This window comes from Phasianus colchicus, chromosome Z (genome assembly GCF_987193195.1).
Source record: "Phasianus colchicus chromosome Z, bPhaCol1.hap1.1, whole genome shotgun sequence".
In the NCBI taxonomy this organism is placed as follows: Eukaryota; Metazoa; Chordata; class Aves; order Galliformes; family Phasianidae; genus Phasianus; species Phasianus colchicus.
This window is the reverse complement of record NC_143476.1, coordinates 90,700,708-90,721,706: the sequence shown is the minus strand read 5'-3', so window position 1 is coordinate 90,721,706 and position 20,999 is coordinate 90,700,708. Positions and strand designations below refer to the sequence as shown.

Here is a 20,999-nt window from a genome sequence, read left to right as displayed (position 1 = left end):
TGGAAGAGTCAGCCTGGGTTTTACAGAGTGAAGTCATTCTTCATCAATCTGTTCGAGTTCTGAGGAGGAGACAGGAATGGGGAGAAAAATGGCCCACTCAATAGAGTGTCCTTGAATTTCCCCAACACTTTGGCACTGTCCTTTGCCAAAGACTCCTGAAGAACTTAAGCTGTCACAGGACGAGATTTTCTAGTGGATTAATGACAGCGTAAAAGACAGAAAACAGAGGAAAGGAGGAAATGTTCATTTTTCACTGTGGTACCACGGTTATCCTACAGGTGCCTGAGCTGTGCCACCAGTTCATAAATGATGTGGGAGCAGGGAGAAGGCAATGTTCACTGATGTGCTGAATTATTTCAGCCACTTAAAACTACAGAGAGGCATGGGAAGGTCTGCTGGTAGCGTGACTGAGTTAGGAAACAGCAAATTAAATACAAATATGTTGATGAAAGCCAAGGGGTGCCCTCAAGGAGATGATCCCCTTCTGCTGCTGCACAGCAGTGGGCTCTCAGTGTGCCTGTACCATCCACTCTCAGAGTGGATGCTTCTTTGAGATGTTGGAGTTCCAGCTGATAAAGGCTGGGAATAACTTAGAATCATAAAATATCCCAAGTTGGAGGGGACCCATAAGCATCATCAAGTCCAACTCCTGGCTCCAGGCAGCACCACCCAAAAGTCAGACCACACTGAGGCCACAGAGAGGCCAGCATGATGTTTCACCTTAGCAAAGAATTTCTGAGGGCATTCACCATTGTTCCAGCGCTTTCATTCTCGTGTTGTTTTGTGCTCTTTCTTTAAGAAAACAAAAAATGAAAAACAAAAAACAAAACCCAGTGTATAGCATTTTGCCAATGTGCATTTTCTGTTCCATTCATTGGAAGCAGAATTAGCTCAACACTGGCTGTGGTTGAAACCCCCGCCAACCTCAAAGGACTTCATTCAGTACCCACTTTGTTTCAACAATTAGCAGTACGAAAGAGCATCTGGCATGCAAATTGTGCGTTAGGACAAATGCCCAAAGTGAGGTTCTGCACTGGCAAGCAACAGTGCAAAACAAACAAACAAAATCTGTCTTGCAGTCTAAGATCTGCTGCTGGGATGGCTCCAGATGCCTGCACATTGACACAATACATTTTTTTTTTTTTTTTTCCCCGTGATGCCCCTCCAGGGTTGGCCTGTGCAGCAAGAAGGGTGGCTCTGCCAGGCATCATTCACTGATTACTGACTTCTCATGAGATTCGTTGTGGCTATTTAACACATCATACCTTTGCTCCCATTTTAGTGTGTTACCAAAGCCAAAGCTGATACCCAGTGCCACGGAGAAGAGGGCAATCAGAGAATCATTTAATTGATAAAGTTGGAAAAGATCTCCAAGAACACCAAGTCCAACCCCAACCCATCCATCCTCACCATATCCACTGGCCATGTCCCTAAATAGAACCATTTAGAATCATTAAGGTTGGAAAGGACCTTCAAGATCACAAAGGCCAACCCCAACGCACCCTCACCATGCCCACTAACTGTGTGAACTGCTGGCATCTACCTGGCTGTCTGTGAGGCCTTTGACATGGCTCTGCACCACATCCTTATCTCTAAACTGGAGAGAGATGGATTTGAAGGCTGGACTGTTCAGTGGATGAGGAATTGGTTGGATGGTTGCTGCCAAAAGAACGTGGTCAGTGGCTTTGTGTCCAGGTAGGGACAGTGACAAGTGGTGTCCCACAGGGGTCTGTCTTAGTACTGTTGCTCTTCAACATCTTAATCAGTGACACAGATGATGGCATCGAGTGCACCCTCAGCAGTTTGCAGATGGCACCAAGCTGAGCGGTGCATTGACACAGCAGAAGGAAGAGATGTCATCCAGAGGGACCTGGACAGGCTGGAGAAGTGGGAACATGAGAACCAAACATGATCAAAGGGCTGGAGCACCCCTCATATGGCAGGGGGGTTGGAACTGGTCTCCTCCAGACTAAGCCATTCTATGATTCTGTGGTTCTTTGTCCTTAAATCAGTAGCAGGGGAGAGAGAAAGAAGAAATATTTGCATGAAAAAAGGTAGTTTTGGGGGTTAATGTTCATGGAAACATCCTTTCCAGCCTGACTCTCCATGCTCTTTACTGCAATGAAGTTTTCCGTGTGTGGCTCACACTGGCCAAGAATTTGGGCACCTAGCTCTTACTTCTGCTGGAGGAATAGCCAAACTGACAGAAAAAAAGAGAAAAGGAGTGGATAAATAACAAAACCGTGAGGTTCTGAAAGCTGGCAGCATAGACAAGCAATTGATTTCTCCACATGTTTGCAGACATTCTCTCCAAGTTTTAAGGGGAGAAGATGCAAAGGACGAAATTCCCCATTCAGTCCTATAGGGTTTTTCCACCAGCCCCTCTCTTGCACATCCAGGATCTCTGACAGCTGACACCAAGCACTCATTTCCCATTCCCCCAGCGATCCTGATGGATGCTGGCACCAGCCTGGCTGTCACGCCGCAGCTGTGCAAGTGGCAAAGTGCAGATGCTAATTTTTAGGGATGGCAGAAGGCATTTTGGAGAAGCGCAGAGCGTTTTGCCCGCTCTCTCTGCGAGTCTGGTTGGGATGGAAAGTCCCAGCAGATTGAATCCTGTGCAGATGGGCTCTGACCTCGCTGCATCCCAGGGCAGGTGCAGATGGGAGGAGGTCAGAGCTCTCATATCTGAAGCATTTTCTAAATTTAAGCATGATGACGACTTTTTTTTTTTTTTCCGGTTTCCAAACAAATCCTTTAAGTGAATGACTCAGGGGTGTGGGAAATGCATTCATTGTGATTTGAGGTGGCCTCGGCTTGCTGGCATCTCCGATCCATTGCAGACCTCCTGAGATCAGAGAATAAAAATAAAATAACAATGACAACAATCCCCGTGTTCCCAGTGAGAGTCTGGGGTTTGGCCGTGTAGCTTTGACGTGATTCATTGGAAATAAACGTGCTACAACAGTTAGGATTTGCCTGCAGTGAAACAGAAGGGTGTGCTGGCTCTGCCCTGCTGCTGTGATTGGGATACGGCACTGCTTTCCTCCAATGGGTTTTGTTGTTGCTTTTTTTTCCCCCTTCCATTCGTTTTTTGGTAGATCTCCACCATGCCATTGCCAAAGGCTATTACAGGATGCTCCAGGAGAGGTTCAGGTTGGATAACAGGAACGACTTCTTCTCCAAAAGAGTGGTCAGGCACTGGAATGGGCTGCCCACGGAGGTGTTGGGTGATCATCCCTGGAGGTGTTCAAGAAACGCTTAGATGTTGTACTAAGGGACATGGTTTAGTGGGGAAAGTTGGTGGTATGCTGGGCAGTTGGGTTGGATGATCTTGGAGGTCTTTTCCAACCTTGGTGATCCCTTGATTCCACGATTCTGGTTTAGAATCAACTCCTCGTTTGGTTTTGTCTCCATTTCTATAATCCTCTATTTGTCCTATTAGCTGCTTCTAAAAAACTCATTTCCCCAGTGCGTGTCCACCTGTTCTGTATGAGCTGAGGAAGGTCTGAGCTCTCACTCAGTTTGTGCAGAGCACATTTCTTTCAACAAGCCAAAAGAAACGATGAGGCTATATACTAAAAAGGGCAAAAAAACCCACATGCTGTGCTATTTTGGTAGGAGCAAATTATGTGTTCTCCAAATTACCATTGGTTATGAACACAGCATGTCTGTCTGTGTAACAATGTCCTGCTTTCACATCACCACTAATACATTTAAAGTTATGATAATGCCCATTGAAATCCCAGCGTCTCTTCTCTGAGATCTGATTTATTCCTACCAGCAAATGTCACATGGAACTATCAGTTTTATGGCTGTATAATTCACACATTGTTAGACATCTTATTAGGAAGGACTTAGACTTATTTAAAAGTGGCATGAAGTTGTTCCTTAAATATATAGAAACTATCAATTCCCTAGATTTTCTTTTTTTTTTCCCTTTTTCCTTTCCTTACTTTCTTCCTCTCTCTTCCTGTTTCCTTTACCTTTTTCTTCTTTTTGTTTTCTTCTTCAATTTCTTTTTTTCCATTTTTGTTTTCTTCATCTTTCTTCCTTTTACATTTTTTTCTTCCCTTCCCTTCCCTTCCCTTCCCTTCCCTTCCCTTCCCTTCCCTTCCCTTCCCTTCCCTTCCCTTCCCTTCCCTTCCCTTCCCTTCCCTTCCCTTCCCTTCCCTTCCCTTCCCTTCCCTTCCCTTCCCTTCCCTTCCCTTCCCTTCCCTTCCCTTCCCTTCCCTTCCCTTCCCTTCCCTTCCCTTCCCTTCCCTTCCCTTCCCTTCCCTTCCCTTCCCTTCCCTTCCCTTCCCTTCCCTTCCCTTCCCTTCCCTTCCCTTCCCTTCCCTTCCCTTCCCTTCCCTTCCCTTCCCTTCCCTTCCCTTCCCTTCCCTTCCCTTCCCTTCCCTTCCCTCCCCTCCCCTCCCCTCCCCTCCCCTTCCCTCCCCTTCCCTTCCCTTCCCTTCCCTTCCCTTCCCTTCCCTTCCCTTCCCTTCCCTTCCCTTCCCTTCCCTTCCCTTCCCTTCCCTTCCCTTCCCTTCCCTTCCCTTCCCTTCCCTTCCCTTCCCTTCCCTTCCCTTCCCTTCCCTTCCCTTCCCTTCCCTTCCCTTCCCTTCCCTTCCCTTCCCTTCCCTTCCCTTCCCTTCCCTTCCCTTCCCTTCCCTTCCCTTCCCTTCCCTTCCCTTCCCTTCCCTTCCCTTCCCTTCCCTTCCCTTCCCTTCCCTTCCCTTCCCTTCCCTTCCCTTCCCTTCCCTCCCCTCCCCTCCCCTCCCCTCCCCTCCCCTCCCCTCCCCTTCCCTTCCCTTCCCTTCCCTTCCCTTCCCTTCCCTTCCCTTCCCTTCCCTTCCCTTCCCTTCCCTTCCCTTCCCTTCCCTTCCCTTCCCTTCCCTTCCCTTCCCTTCCCTTCCCTTCCCTTCCCTTCCCTTCCCTTCCCTTCCCTTCCCTTCCCTTCCCTTCCCTTCCCTTCCCTTCCCTTCCCTTCCCTTCCCTTCCCTTCCCTTCCCTTCCCTTCCCTTCCCTTCCCTTCCCTTCCCTTCCCTTCCCTTCCCTTCCCTTCCCTTCCCTTCCCTTCCCTTCCCTTCCCTTCCCTTCCCTTCCCTTCCCTTCCCTTCCCTTCCCTTCCCTTCCCTTCCCTTCCCTTCCCTTCCCTTCCCTTCCCTTCCCTTCCCTTCCCTTCCCTTCCCTTCCCTTCCCTTCCCTTCCCTTCCCTTCCCTTCCCTTCCCTTCCCTTCCCTTCCCTTCCCTTCCCTTCCCTTCCCTTCCCTTCCCTTCCCTTCCCTTCCCTCCCCTCCCCTCCCCTCCCCTTCCCTCCCCTTCCCTTCCCTTCCCTTCCCTTCCCTTCCCTTCCCTTCCCTTCCCTTCCCTTCCCTTCCCTTCCCTTCCCTTCCCTTCCCTTCCCTTCCCTTCCCTTCCCTTCCCTTCCCTTCCCTTCCCTTCCCTTCCCTTCCCTTCCCTTCCCTTCCCTTCCCTTCCCTTCCCTTCCCTTCCCTTCCCTTCCCTTCCCTTCCCTTCCCTTCCCTTCCCTTCCCTTCCCTTCCCTTCCCTTCCCTTCCCTTCCCTTCCCTTCCCTTCCCTTCCCTTCCCTTCCCTTCCCTTCCCTTCCCTTCCCTTCCCTTCCCTTCCCTTCCCTTCCCTTCCCTTCCCTTCCCTTCCCTTCCCTTCCCTTCCCTTCCCTCCCCTCCCCTCCCCTCCCCTCCCCTCCCCTCCCCTCCCCTCCCCTCCCCTCCCCTCCCCTCCCCTCCCCTCCCCTCCCCTCCCCTCCCCTCCCCTCCCCTCCCCTCCCCTCCCCTCCCCTCCCCTCCCCTCCCCTCCCCTCCCCTCCCCTCCCCTCCCCTCCCCTCCCCTCCCCTCACTTCTGTCTACTTTCTACTTGTAATTTCATTCTTTTTCTTTTTCTTTTCTTTGTTCATTGTTCTTTCTTCATTCTTCTTTCTCCTTTATAGTGAGGAGCACATTGAACCGAGGATACATTTACCTTTTAATATTATCTTCCTGAGCATCAGCTCTTAAATACCACTCTGAAACCATGGTGAGGAATGCGGTACTGTAAATACATCAAGAAGGAGATTAGATTAGATTACGTGTAAGAATTTCCCCATCTATCATATCATGACCACATTCAGCACTTGACATTTTACAAACTTTTTGCCAGCTATAATAAAAAGTGTTTCTTTGGGAAGATGATAAAGTCCTAAATACCCCTACGCATATCCCTTCCCATCCCACATCTGTTGCAGAACAGACTGGTGGCATTGGCACTGTGTGTATCTCTGTATAAGCAGTTTGAAAAACACTTGTGGCTTGCCTTGAGCACCGTATGGGAACATCTGCAGCTGGGTTCTTCCCCATTGCCAGATGCCAGAGCAGGTGCTTGGAGCATGCCAGGCTAGGGGCTGCCTTGTCCCACTTTCATGCCATTCAGGGTTCCTTTCACTTTTCCCCTGAGTCACCTTTTCCCCAGGCAGAGCTGAGAGAAATAAGAGGATGGGGATCTGCAGAGTTCATGGCTCTTTGTGCCCTTCTCCCATCACCCCTGGGTACCCCGAGATGGATGATAAAAATGGGTGAAAAGATGAAATAGATAAAAAAGGATGAAAAATGGCCAGCACATCCCTGCAACTTCATGTGCAGGCAGAGCATGAATACTTCCTGGGGCAGGAGGGGACTGCCTTGTGGGGATGGTTTTTGGAACGTGTCTGTGCAATCCTGTACCTATGCATCCTTCCACTTTTGCCGTAGGAAACAAATTAAAGGATGTTTTTGTTTTAAGAATGGGTGAGCTGCGGATGATTTTGCTCACTTACACCTTTTCCATCTCCTCATGGAAGGGATGTAATGTTTGCTGGAGAATGAACAAACGCCCCATAAATCTAGCAGGGGCTGTGTGTGTGGGATGCATGCAGACGTGGATGCTAGCAGTTCTAAGAAATGGTGATTTCTTGAAGTGAACACCACGTTCCTGGAGTTGCATAATTTAAATCAGCTTTGCTCTGTTTTGCCCCGTCTGTTATTGTGAGCCGTCACACAAAGAGCCACGGAGACTCTTCAAGAGGCATCTTTTTATTTTTCCTTCTCATAATCCCAGAGACACACATCCATGCTTGGGTCCCATTGTAGGAAGCTCTCCCAGCCTTCAGTGTGCTGTGCAGGAGAGCTTTGTGGGACAATAGGCCAATCAGCACTTGTGTGCTCCCACCCTACCCTTGAAAAGGAAGTCCAGATGGAATGGTGTTGCAGCCATCACTGTTAATGAGTTCTAGGAAAGCTTTGGTGGTGGCTCAGCGTGAATGCACAACAACAATGAGCCCAGCTTGCAAAAATAGATGCTTGCTGTTTGTCTGCTCGAAGGTTTGTTGGGATTTAGTGGGGCAAGCAGCTCCAGCATTCGGGGAGTCTGAAGTTTTCAGCCCAACATCCAGGGTGATGGACAGCAGAGAGGAAGGTTTGCTTGATTTTTTTTTGGCCTGTTGAGTTCTAACAGGGTCCACGATAGGGCTTCCCTCTAAGAGGACATCATTGGGGCAGTAAAATCATAGAACCATAGAATCACAGAATGGTTGGGTTGGAAGGGACCTCAAAGCCCCCCCAAACACCACACCCTGCTCTGGGTTGGGTCCCCAACAACCAACTCAGGCTTCCCAGGGTTCCCTCTGTGGCCTCAGGCATCTCCAGGGCTGGGGCACCCACAGCTCTGGGCACCAGTGCCAGAGCCTCACCACCCTCATGGTGAAGACCTCCCCTCCGTGAATTCATCTCTGAAGAACCTCTAAAGAAGCCTGGTAGGGCTGTGCATCTGTCCCTGGCAGTCCTGAACTAGGCATCTCCTGTGCGTTCCTGGGAGCTCTGCAGTGGGCCAGGGCTGAACCAGAAGACTTTGTGAGGACTCTTTCAGTGCTTTGATGCTGTATGATTTGCGTTTCTCTTCAGGGCTGAATTCTGTGCCTAACTCTGGGCACACGTGGGGAAGCTGTACCCAGTCTTCTCAGAGGAAAAATATGATTTCTTGCTGGAGGGAAGGATCAGCAAGTGCCCCCATTGCCCCAGATATCCAGATCTCAGTGTGTAGCATCACCCCTTCACTCAGACTCTACTAAGGAATTGGAGATTTTGTGTTGAGCTTCCCTAGTTTGTTTGGCCCAGAGAAGAATTGAGGAGAGGTTTCATGGTGGCCTACATCCCCTCATGGCCCTACAGCTCCTCATGGCCCTACATCTTCTCATGGCTCTTCAGCCCCCATGGCCCTACAGCTCTTTATGTCCTTACAGTTCCCTCACAGATTAACTTTCTCCACAGCCCCTGCTGTTCCTTCTGGAAAACCCATTCTCTTAGTTGCTGTAAGATGATTCTTACTCAGTCCCACATAGCCAGGGGTGTCCTAGGCTCATAAAATTCCATTAAAAATACTGTATTTCTAGGGACATCCCTGTGCAAAATTCCCCTTTGGATGCTGATGAGGCTTGTGCATTCACCCAGGTGCTTTCCAGGTCCTCACATTGGGTGGAGAGCTGAAAATCTCAGGAAAACTGCCACAAAGTACCGTGGGATTGTTTGGCATTTGTGGTCATGGAAATAAAAGTTGCAAATGGAGCCTTTGAGTTTTCCCAAGCAAATAGAAAAGAACCCGATGTGCTTCTGAGCAATGCATCTTCTGGCAGCCCTGAGCTCAGAGCTGAAAGCGTTGCTAGCAGAGCACTCACCCTTTGGCTCTCTGCAGAGGGAAGGAAGGTGAATTGTTTTCCAGCAATGAAGTTTCCTATTGAAAAATGGAATGCTTCCTTGTTGTGCTTGTGAATGGGACGCCCGCGATGCTGAGCACACTGCTTCCAATTACAGGCACTGCGAGGCCAAGCGCTGCAGCCAGACAGGAATGTGTACCTTTTCATATGCTCTGAAAAGATGAAACCCTTTTTTTTTTATTTTTTTTCCTTCTCCCCCCTCCTTTTTTTTTTTTTTTAATTTTTTTTTTTTTTTTTTTTTAATGTATATAATGCATTAAAAGCAGGAGCGCAGCCAGCTGGGCTCCCTTTGATTTTGTTCTCATGTTAATATCGAAGGGAAATGTGCCTAATTGCACAAATTAGTCCAACTTGCTAGCAAAAAACTGCTCCCAAGGAATGGGTGCTTGTTCCTCACCTCCAGGGGTGGCTTGAGCTGCCAGAGAAGTGCACTTGAGTTTCTCTGTAATAGCTGGCTGAATGGGCACTTTGGGACAGACTGCACACATCTCCTTGGGAATTCTTGTATTTCTGGCTTTTCTCCATTTGTGTACAAATTTTTCATTTCCTGGGCATGGTTTCCATATGGAAGGAGATGGTATTTTAGAATAGAGTCATAGAATGCCTTGCGTTGGGAGGGACCTCAAACATCATCTAGTTCCAAGATATGTCGGTGTATGAGCTACTGGGCAGGCAGGACCTGTCTGTCTGACTGTGATGAATGACAGTGGCACCATCAAAAACCAGAAGGGTCTGGGGGGCCATGAGCCACCTGCATACCACATACTCAAGGACAGTGGCAAGAAACCTGTGTCTTTCCTTTGGTCTGATGAATCACATGGTGCTCTGTGTCCAGCTATGGGGATTTCCTGTCGTGCTGTTTCTGTTTTTTTATCCCAGGGGGTCTTCCAGTGCCCCCACAAATCCTTCAGCAAGGAGCAGGGAAAACCTTCCCTGTTTGCTTGTCATAAGCAAGCATGCTCTGCTAGCTTATTTGGTGACCCTGAATAGCTGAAGGGAGCCTGGTGGTGGCCATACAAAAGAAGGATTGCACATTGCAAAGCCATGAAAAAGCAGGCTCCTTCAAGCATCCCAGCAGGAGGGAACTGGGAGAGATGGAATCTGCCAGTGTTGCCTTTTCATGGCTCTGCACCCTGCCTAGGCAGTGCAATCTCCTCACAGTGCAGGGCAGCAGGGATGGCTTTTAGGGCACTGCCACTGTGATGGTGCAGCCCTGCAGGGCTCCAGGTTTGCATCCTGCCATCTGGAGATAGCCAATAACCGTAAGGATCTGGTCCAGCAGCTGGTTTGCATGCACACGTGTTCCTCTGTGTGCTGTGGGTGCTGTGGGATCAGGCTGCTGCTTCCCCACCTTCTTGCTATGTGCAGTCAGAGTTTGTATCACCATCATTATGTGCATTCCTTTGTCACCTCCAGGTCCTGTGCCCAAGCAGGAGCCCTGCTCCTCTGCATGATGCACTGAGACACAGAGCCTGCCCTAAAGCAAGGCAAGGAGCTGCAAACATGCAGCTAGCAGAGGGGAATGAGAATGTAATGATCCCAAATCTGCTGCAGGAAAAGGCCCAGTGCATGCAGTGTAAATGCAAATATTGCATTCGTGTCTGTGTAACTGCAAAAGACAGACATTCAGGTGTGTTCTTGAGATACAGGAGGTGACTGTTAGGAGTGGATGAGAAGGGAACACCTGGAAGGACTGAGTTAAGGGCAATTACCCATCCCAGCCGTTCCTTCATTTTGAACAGCTACCCTGCATAATTTCCTCATACTATATATGAGGAATATATATATATATTATATACAGTTAATTGTCAAGTAGTTTGATATGCAAATAAACAGAAACATTACCAGAGAAAGATGCAAGCTTGCTTTCTGCTACTGTGCTCCAACCCTTGCTTTTCTGGGCAGCCTGATTTGCTTGATGACTCCTTTCCTCTGGTGCCTGAAGATGTGATACCTCTGTCTTTGTGTGTTAATTAGTTGTTTTTTCTACCTGAGATAAAAAAAGCAAGGGTAGGGAACCTCCAGGTCGAGGGATCAGGTGTGGTGCATGGCCAGGGGATTATTTTGGGATGGCATGGAGATGTGTGCCCTGCAGTTGCTCTGTGATGCCTCCCTGCTCTCAGCAGGGAGGGGTTTCCTACCAGACAGGCAGTTCTTTGCGAAACATTGACGTTTTCTTTCCGTGGGCAATGGAGCATCTGTAGCAGACTCCACTGAGATGTCACTTCCAGAGCAACGGTGCTACAGGCAATGGTGCTGAAGGATGTTTTTAATTCAGAAGATTAAGCGTAAGTAGATTAAGGATGGGAGAAAGTGTGGATAGAGTCAGTAGTGTTCTGTCCAAGGACAATTTGAAGTGCAGACTTCCTTGCTGGTGGGGTCAGAGATCACAGCTGGTTGTGTATGCTGAGGACCGTGGGGCTGGGGACTTGTGGGGTTGGGATCTTGGATGGACACCACAGCCCAATAATCACGGAACTGCCTTGAGAAGCAATATGATCAGCTGGGGGCTTGGTAGAACATCACATAGGTATCGGGATGTATATGGTGAGACAGGCTGGAAAGTCAACAGTGCTACACCCTGAACTTTTTCTTGGGTTTAGAGTTTCCTTGCCTTGCTTCATGACATAAAAGCTGCCCGAGTGTGGGTGCTGAGCTCACATCTGCTCTCTCCTCCAGCTTCGAGCTGCTCTGTTTGAATTATTCATGGCAGTATGCTCTCTGCCTGCAGCCCCTGCCATCGCAGCTCACCCTGCAGAGCCGGGCACTTCCCCCCTCTGAGCAGGGAACCCAGGCTGTTGGGGTGATCTGGGCACTATTTGTTATTTATGCACTATGATTTGGTGGGCTGGCCGAGGCACAGAGCGCTATCACAGCTCTGGATAAAGAGAGAAAGCTGCACACAAACATCTGTAGCTGCTGCTTGACAAGCCCTGCTGTATAAATAATACTGAGGAGCAGCTCTGCAGGGCTGCAGAAGGGCAGATGCCCTTATAAGTCGAGGCAGGAGGAAGGGAGAGGCTGTGCCAAGGCGCTGGCTCAGCGTGGTGCTGATGCCACGCACTGCAGGAAGGGCTGGTTGATGCTGTGTGAGCTCCTGGACGTGGTTTTCCTGGGATATTGTGTGTTTGACGTGCGTTTGCTTGCTTCTCAGCTCATGTTACTGCAGCTCGGTGTTTGTTTAACCTCTTGTGTGTTGCAGTGGGGAGCGAGGAGCTGGCTCTGCCTCGTCACCAGCACCTGCATGTTTTTTCATGATGATCTGATTCTGCCATGCAAAGGGCTCTGCAGGCTGTCCAGAAAGGCACCTGGCGGTCAGGCTTGTTCTGCTTGCTTAATTCAGATTATTAGCAAAGGAGACCTTACGCCTGCTGCTCCCAGAGGGGTCTGGGTGCAGATCTGCCCCTCCAGCATCATTAATTTGATCCCAGTGCATCGAGACAACCCAGTCTGCACTTTGGGGTGAGAGCTGTGGTGCTGCAGGGTCCCGTCCCCAAATGGAGCTCTGGCTGGTGCTCAGCAGGGAGCATTCTTCTTTTGCATTTGCAAAAGGCAGAAAAATGGCATGTGAAGCCCTCAGCTCCCCATCCCAGCACACGCAACCTGGGCACTCTGCTTTGGGTGAAGAGAGTTCAGTTTGGGGCACCTCTTTTGTGCAGCACCCCAAGGAGGACTGGTGCCTTGCCCTCACCTACAGCACTGCGGGAACGCAGTGTAAGTCTGCTCGAACTTAATATAATGCCTCTCTGCATGATGGAAAGAAGGTTTTCTATTAAACCTCAGGGAAATAACCGTCCTTGTTAATGAGCGCGGAAGTAATGAGCCACAGCGGGGTGACTGGGGAGATTTGGGCCATCGCTCTGGAAGATTGCATTGTTTCTTTAAATTAGAGAAATAATTTAAGCAAACAAACGAACAAAGAATTTCTGGAAATGAAAGCAGGGTACAGCCGGGATGATTTGCTCTCTTCTGTTTAATGGGAGCAGTGCCGTGAACAATTGCACTGCTGACCTCAGAAATCTATCCATGGTAACTGGTCACGGGAGAGAAACATAGACAGCCTGCCACCAACTTGGGATTCAAGTTAGATTTTCTGTTTTTCCATGGTCTTGGGCCAGTCAGGGACTTTCCATGAGCAGCACTCGGGACAGAAATCCCCATCTGCTGTGTCGCAGCCAACACCGCTGAACAATGACGGGTCTGAGCCTGCTTTGGGGCTGGCTGTGGCGTCAGTGGGTTTGATCCCAGCTCTGCTGGGATGTGGAGCAGGCTGGAAACGGATGGGGCCGACCATGGGACTGCGAACGGGCTCTATGGCAAATGTAGGAGATGCTATAAGGATGGCTTTATCTGCACATGCCTGCCCAGGGGTGCCTGCATGGCCACGTGTTCAGTCCTGGGTTAGCGTGGGATTCGTTCAACACCTGCATGGGGATGTCCCATGATCTGTGTGGCTCTGAGTCCTACAAGGGGACATCAAGGCACTGCCAGGCTGGAGCTCGTCCAGATGTAAACAACCAGAAATACTGAGGCCTTGCTCATCTGTTCCTCAAAAGACATTTTTGGAAGGGATCACTGTGCTTTTGTTCTTCCATTAGGCAAGTGAGGGGAGAGAGCATTGTTTTCTTCCCCTCATCCGTTCCCCTTATAGGGAAAGAAGGAGGACTTGGCCATCCCAAGCCATGTGTCTCAGGGGACCTCGGAAAACAAAGGGCTGTGTGGACAGAAGTGCCGTCATCCTGTTCCTGCAGGATTATGGGACTAGCACATGGGGTTGGGATGGGTTCTTAAAATTATACGACAGCTTGTTTTACAAAAGATGACTGTCCTGAGCCCAACTGGTCTTGTTTTATCCAGGTTCCACGGCTGATCCTGCTGAGAACCCCAGAGATACAGAACTCTATGGGAACTGAGACCACTTGACTGCATTCAGCACCTTTCAGGAGCAGCCCTAGGTAACTATTCTCATTCTCTGCATGGATCGTGAGTGAAATTTGTTCTGAGTTCTGCAGACAAGCCGCAGTGATATTTCTTGTTGTCCATTCCATGGACCTATTAACCCGTTCTGCTCAGGTCACGGAACCCTCTGTATTCTGTGACGAATGAATGCTGTCCTTACCCCCACATTGAGCTGCTTTGCACCTCCTGACTTCAGCCCAACAGTGCTTCATTTTTCAAGGTCTCCATGGGAGTGATGGTGCCACGTGAGCACCAGCAGGCCCAGGTGGCTGGATAGGAGCAGCAGGACTGGGGACCGGCTGGGGTTGGACTCGATGGTCTTAGAGGTCATCTCCAACCTTAATGATTCTGTGATTCTATGATTTATTCTAATCCCAACGGGATTGTTCTTGTGCTGCACTACAGACATGAACTCTCCTCCTTTGCCCAGAGGCTGAATGGAGCAGAGTTGCTGGAAGCCAGGTGCCAAACTTTCCTGGCGACGTGGATTTTCATTCCCCTAAACGCCATCACTCCGTAGATCAGTGACTTGACACTACAATAACAACCAGTGCTCCAAAGAAATCACGACTGCATCACCTCCCTACCAAAAAACCAAAGAAATCTCCTTTACCTCCAGGGAGGGAATTTTCTGATCACCATTCTGGCAGTGGTGGACGGCTGTTCTGCTGAGGAGGTTTGAATTCAACTTGCAGAAAGCTGGAAAAACAATTACATGGTTTTTGGGTTGTTTTTTTTTTTTTGTGTGTGTGTGTGTTTGGTTTATTTTTGTGTGGTTTTTCTTTTTTTTCACTCCCATCACAAGTAAACAAAGGCTGAAAATTGTGGAATCATAGAAATCCTAGTGTGGCTTGGGTTGGAAGAGACCTTAAGGATCATAGAATGATAGAATCACAGAATGGTTGAGTTGGAAGGGATGCTAAAGCTACCCAGCTCCACCTCCCATCAAATCCAGCTGTCCAGTGCCCCATCCTACTCAGCTTGCTCCAACGTAGACAAATGGAAACCAAAGAGCAAAACTGTGCCCTGTTCTACATCCTGGTGTGGTTTCACTGGTGCCATGAGGCCATGCATGAAGCCATGGGCAGGGTTTGCTTCGAGCTTCCTTCTTCCCAAAGCTCGGGATATGAGCTTGAAAAGCACAGTTCTGACAGCTGAGTTTGAAGAGAACTGAGTGAGAGTGAAGCCAGCAGGATGCTGTGGATGTTACTCTGAAACACTGAGGATGAATGATTTCCTGTAGGGCTGGCTTCCTGAGCATGCTTATATCCCTTATTAAATTCTGCATGCCAATAAAAGTATCAGCTGGCAGAGGGTTATAATTTTTAACCCTGTCTGTAGGGTTCCTCCACTAAAAGATGGTTAATAAAAGCTAGCAAGCTGAACCCCACATCTCACCATCAGCTTTTATTCCTGGCATGGCAGTGGGGTGAGGGCAGCCCCCATTCCGTGGGCTCTGGGCACCCTGTGGCACAGAGCCCCATTCTCTGTGCTGCCTTGTTGGTGACATTTTCGGGACCCAGGCCTGAGGACTTTGACTGGGCTGTTTCCTGTTTGGACAATCTCCATCTCAAATACTCTATGCGTGGCATTGTGAGGAGAATAAAGAAATAATAACCCTTAATTCTTGGAAATTGTGGGGAGCTCAGCTTGAGTTTCCAATGAGGAGGGGGATGATGTGTGTTGAAAAAAGGCTCAGGAAGTGAAAGGGAAGAAAAAGAAGGAGAAATGTGCTCAACCTAAGACTGCAGAAGGGTATTTTTGGGTATTTTCCCCATCCTCTCTGCATTTGTGGGGATGAGGTGCTTTCCCAGTGCCTCAACTTGGTGTTTAAACTGCTGCTGTCAAAGCTTTGAGAGTAACTAAAACAAAATGTCACAGGTCGAATGGATCCTGTCCAGTTACTCAGTTTATTCGGAGCACAGTGTAAATCCTGGGGAAGGAAATAAATAGGCAAACATCTACCACCCCTGCTCTGCATCCCAAATGGGCATCCTAAAGGGCATCCCAAATGGGTGTCTCAAAGGGCATCTCAAGTAGGCATCCCAAAGCACTTCCCAAATGAGCATCCCAAATGGGCATCCCAAGGGACATCCCAAAGTGTATCCCAAATGGGCATCCCAAAGGGCATCCCAGGTGGCCTAAAGCATGTCCCAGCTGGGCATCCCAAATGGGCATCCCAAGGGACATCCCAAAGGGCATAACGGATTTCTGCTCTTTAACAACTTGTGAGAGAAAATAAAGATGTTTGCAGGATCAGCCTGGGATCATCCTTGAGAAACAGAGCTCTCCGTGTAAGCTGGTATCGCTTTTATTATTATTATTATTTTAATAACAATAATATTTCCCCCGTGAAGCCATACGTGAGGATATTATTTGTGTAGGAACTGGGAATGAACACGGAACGATCAGTGTATTTTTTAAAAGCACTTTACAAGTCACTCGGCATTGGAAAAGGTACAACGATCCATCAGAGCGAGGTTTGGGGATGAAATAATTAGAAATCACACAGCCGTGGCAAAAGAAGATTAGTGCTAAAATTAGAAGCCATAAAGTTGTTTTTGGATGGTGCTGGAATCCAGGCAGTCTGATTGTAGTGTTCCTTAGGAAGATGTGAGGTGAGAGGTGTGGATGGTTTGCGTTTGGCTGCATTGAGGTGAAAGCGTTACAGCTGATGCTCGGTGGGGTGTGCTGGGAAATAGTTTCCAGGGTGATCCTTAGGGAATGGAAGAGAATCAACACGTGAGCAGGAGCAGCAGCAGCCTTTAGAGGAGGTGGGTCTGCTGCTGGGCTCTTCTTTATGCTCCCCATGGATGGGGTGCCATGAGGATGCTCCTCCTTCGGCTCCAGGACCTCAGTGCCCAAACGTTGCACCTGGGTGGGATGGGTTTGCATAGTGGGTACCATGGTGCAATGTCAGAAGGAGCTCCCTGTGCGCCAGGGATGTCCTCTATCTGTCCTGTAGGATGGATTGCGTCTCAGAAGCAGGCCTTGTGTGTATCCCCAGCTGCACAGCTGCAGGTGGAAGTGCAGTTTCTCTGTGCTGCATTGATTAACACCTGTGGTAATTGGGCCCATTGCCCAGGTGTGCAGGCAGGTGGGATGGAGCTTGCCAAGGTCACCTGCTAACCCTGGCTCAAGACAAAGAAATTCTTAATACAAGGGGGGCATTAATCTCTTAAAATAAAAGGAGACCTGTTGGGAATTTGAGTTTCAAGTGGATACGCTCTGCTAAGTGTGCCAGCAAAAGGCAAATAACGTGGGGCCGTAGGGCAGGAAGCATCTCTGGTCTTTGCAGAGCACCATTCCTTTCCAGAGGAACCACAGCTTGTTGTGTCTTGTAACACAAGAGCTAGAAAAAATCCTGAAATTGTTGGGCAGAGGCCCTAAATAGCAGGAAGTGCTTTTTCATCAAAGGTGTAATTAAAGCAAGGGACTCTCTGCCCACAGGATGTTGCGGATGCCAAAAGTAAAAGTGGCTCCAAGAAGTGATGGGAGAAACTTGAGGGCTAAGCATCCTTTAAGGGCTCTTAGCATGGTGCTGCAGATGGGCTTCCCCCTAAATCCGAGCAACAATCCCAGTAGAGATCCAGGAAGATATGGGGTAGCACCACTCGAATAAAGGCCAACAGTTGAGTTCCTGTGCCGTGCCATGGAGAGAGGGGAGTTTCTGGGGGAGAAACCTGAGCTCTGTGGGATGTCCTGCCTAAATACAGAACAACCTGGTGAAACTGAAGGCATTTAGAGGTTTCCTTCTGGCTCTGATGTGCCACCCCATGCAACCACAGCGGCAGTGCAGGAATGCAGGACAGCTCCCAGCCAAGGCTGTGGAGCCCAGCATCAGAGCCTCAGCAAAGTCCAGCAGCAGGACTTTACTAATTCAAACTGATGACTCCGAAATACTGAATGGTGGGAACAACTGGGTACCACCAAAAGACAAAGGGTGTCTACTGTACTGTGATATCAAACCACATCAGACCATTGTATGTGGTCTGATGGAGCAGCTTTCATATTCAGTGCATTTCAAAGCACTTTGCAGAGTAAGAAGCAGAATGGAGCCTATGGAACAGTCGTTACGTGCCTGACAATAGTGAGTGTTTGGGCAGGTGGTGGTTGGATAAGAACTGGCTGCAATTATTCCTTATCCCAGTGCTTCGTGGCTGGGATGTGTGACCCCGTTTTTGGGGAAATTGGAGTTAAATGGGAGTTTTTTTGGTTCTAGCTTCCAAAACACAAGTCAGTGGGATAACAGTGTCCGTAAAGCTCAGCAGTATCAGCAGCTGGTCTTGCTTTGGGTTTGCCTTGTCCGACGGATCTGCAAAGGTCCTTTCCTTGGAGATGTGCTCTCTTGACTGACTCAGTTTCCCTGCACTTCTTTTATGTCTTGGGAAATGGAGTTGGGGAAGCATCTTCTGACTCACATGAGAATCCCTCAGAGCAGCTGGGCATGGACATCTCAGCTCATGGTCTGCTGGCTTCTCGAAGGTCCACATGTGACTTCAGCTCTGTAATTTTAGTGAAGCCAGAATAGCATTGCCACAGCTGCAGGAGCAGATCTCATCATTCTAAAACCATTTCTGTGGCTGGGAAATGTTTCTTGTGCCTTGCAAAGGGTGTAAGAGGTTAATTGTTTTTTTTTTTTTTTTTTTGGAAAAGAGGAAACAAATGTACCCACCCCACCCTAGCACAAATCTGTCAGCCCAGGGCTGGGAGAAGGAAGCAGCCAGGGGAGGGATGGGATGGGGGTATGGGTGGGGGCTTGGCTGGCTGCCCATGGGCTGCTACACTAGGCTATATTTGGAGCCTGGGCTGCAATGTTGGCTGCATATCCCTGGACAGTTGTGATGAGTTATCCTTCCAAGGGGATAGAGTGAAAAAAAGAAAGCCAACATAAGATCTGCAGCAAAGCCTGGTTTAGGTTTGAAGATTGAGATCTTGTGAGCATGGAGATCTCCTACCTTGACCCTTGTCATCTGGGTCCTTGATCACGCCAGCTCCCTCCTGACCAAGAAGGCCAAATGGCTGCAGCCTAGGCTGGCATTGTGTTGGTGTTGCAGTGGCATTCAGCTGACACTGAGTTGGCATTGGATTGACATTCGGTTGGCATTGGGTTGATGTTGAGTTGGCATTGCACAGGTGTTGGGTTGGCATTGGGTTGGCACTGTATTAGCATTGGGTTGTCATTGTATAGATATTAGACTGGCATTGGATTGGCATTGAGTTGGCATTAAGTTGGCATTGAGTTGGCATTAAGTTGGCATTGAGTTGGCATTAAGTTGGCATTGGGTTAGCATTGCATTGGAATTGAGTTGGCATTGCATTGGAATTGAGTATTGGCACTGGGTTGATGTTGCATTGGCAATGGGTTGGCATTGGGTTGATGTTGAGTTGGCATTGTGCAGGTATTGGGTTGGTATTGGGTTGACACTGTATTGGCATTGGGTTGGCATTGTATAAACACTGTATTGGCGTTGTGTTGGCATTGTGTTGGCACTGTGTTGGCTGCATCTCCTCATCCCCATGAAGAAAGGAGAATGGGAGGCAGGCAGGGATGCCCTTGAAGTCTAGGCTCCCTTTCCTTTCTACTGAGCTCAGACTGATGTAGATGCAGGCTGATGTCATCACAGGACTTCCTGCTGCAGGAAACCTGGTGACCACACTCTGAAGGTGGTCAGGACAGAAGGTGATGGTGATGTTGTCCTCACAGTGTTTGTGTGAGATGGACTTGCACCCTTACACCCTTCACCAGGAGATGCTGGTGTGGCAGGCATAGGAGAGAATATGCTAGGGATGGAAGACATGGATGTGCAGTCCCAAAGCTTGCTCTTGGAAAACATCTCATGGGGCTCTGCTGATGTTCTCCAGTTGAGGAGCTGACCCACTGTGCTTCTCCCCACCTTGACCACTGTGGGAATGAGCTTCAGCATCACATCATTCCCTCCCCCTGCACTCCTTGCCCCCACTGCAGACATATTTGTTTAAGTGGCTTTCATTAACTCGCATCTCCCCATGTGAAGGTTTGTTCTCTGTCCTTCTGCAGTTGTCCCTGCCGTGCAGCATTTTCCCTGCAGACCTCCCTTCACTCACAACGCATTTTCCCCTGCTCTGTGGAATTGTTTTAACATGCTGTAAGGAAATGGTTTCCATGTGAGCCTCCTTCCACACACTCCATTGATTATTAGGTGTGATTTCCCTGATTCCTGCCCGTATCTATGAGTGAGCCAGAGGGGTGTAGTGATGTCTTGGATTTATCTCCCCCAGTGACAAGACAGATAACTCCAGAGTGGCGTGGCTACAGGTGTTATCATTTGGGTGTCTCCTCAAGAGTGAAGGTTAATGTCTTGCCACTACTGATCCATCACTGCATTATCTGGAGGATTTATATCTCTTCTTGTGCCTTCCCAGCAGCAGTGCTTTCTCTTTGCTGGGGCTGAGATCTATGTATCTGCTCGCCGGTGCCAGCGAGCCCTTGCTGTCTGGATTCCATGTGTTGTGTTGTATTGGGAATCATTTCTGCTCGCTGCTCCACAGCTTCATCCTTACCCAGCAGAGGAGTGTGGGATGGATGGAGACGAGCCCAGCAGACCCCGAGGAGGGGCTGTGCATTTACAAAGCCCCCATGTCCTTGACTGTTGCATTCAGTTGGAGACAGAAAGCTCCTGCTCATTTTTGGGGCTTCTTTTGTCTCTAAGGTTGCCCAACTCTGTTCAGACAGATTTCTCTGGGTTGGCTTGAGAGCTGGGACCGTTCAAACCCATCCATTACTGCTTGACTCACCAGAAGTGCACATGCATTGGGCAGAGGGAGGCAAGGTAAGACAAGCCCTGATCCCGTCTGCCAAAAAATCCACCCAAAAATGAGAGCAGCAGTGGCAGGGAGCAAGGAGGAGCTCTCATCTGGAAATTAAACCTCTCTTTTTTTTTTTTTTCCCCCAAAAAACAATAAATCCATCAAATTAAAATAAAAAGGCAAGTGACACGAGTGACAGTTGTACAGTATCAGATAACACCGCATCCTGAATTCCAGTGGGATAGGAAATACGGAGCAGAAATCACTCAGGTGCTCTTAGATAGCGATAAGGAAAGCAATTCCCATTTACAGGCAGAAATAAAATAAGAAGCCCTGATAAACCCTTTGCAACTCGATGGATTAGGGCTCTGCCTGTGCAAATTCATTACGGGCGTGCAAAAGAATGGAGATCTCAGAGCTAAACTGACTGCAAACATTTATCCGAAGAAGAGCTGATTCACCCAGAATAGATTTCTTTGCAGGGGAAAGGGGGGATCTGCTGGCAAGCTGTGTCCCTGCTTGTCA

The 20,999-nt window shown here is 48.9% G+C and overlaps 1 protein-coding gene across 1 annotated transcript in view; it reads left to right on the top strand.

The window, feature by feature from the left end:
- The window catches only part of ZBTB7C (zinc finger and BTB domain containing 7C), a 104,546-nt gene that overhangs the window by 24,249 nt on the left and 59,298 nt on the right, over window positions 1-20,999 (top strand). Inside the window, exon 2 of the mRNA XM_090131143.1 lies at window positions 13,584-13,681. The gene's annotated coding sequence lies outside the window, so the exon portion shown is untranslated. The remainder of the gene's footprint in view (window positions 1-13,583; window positions 13,682-20,999) is intronic.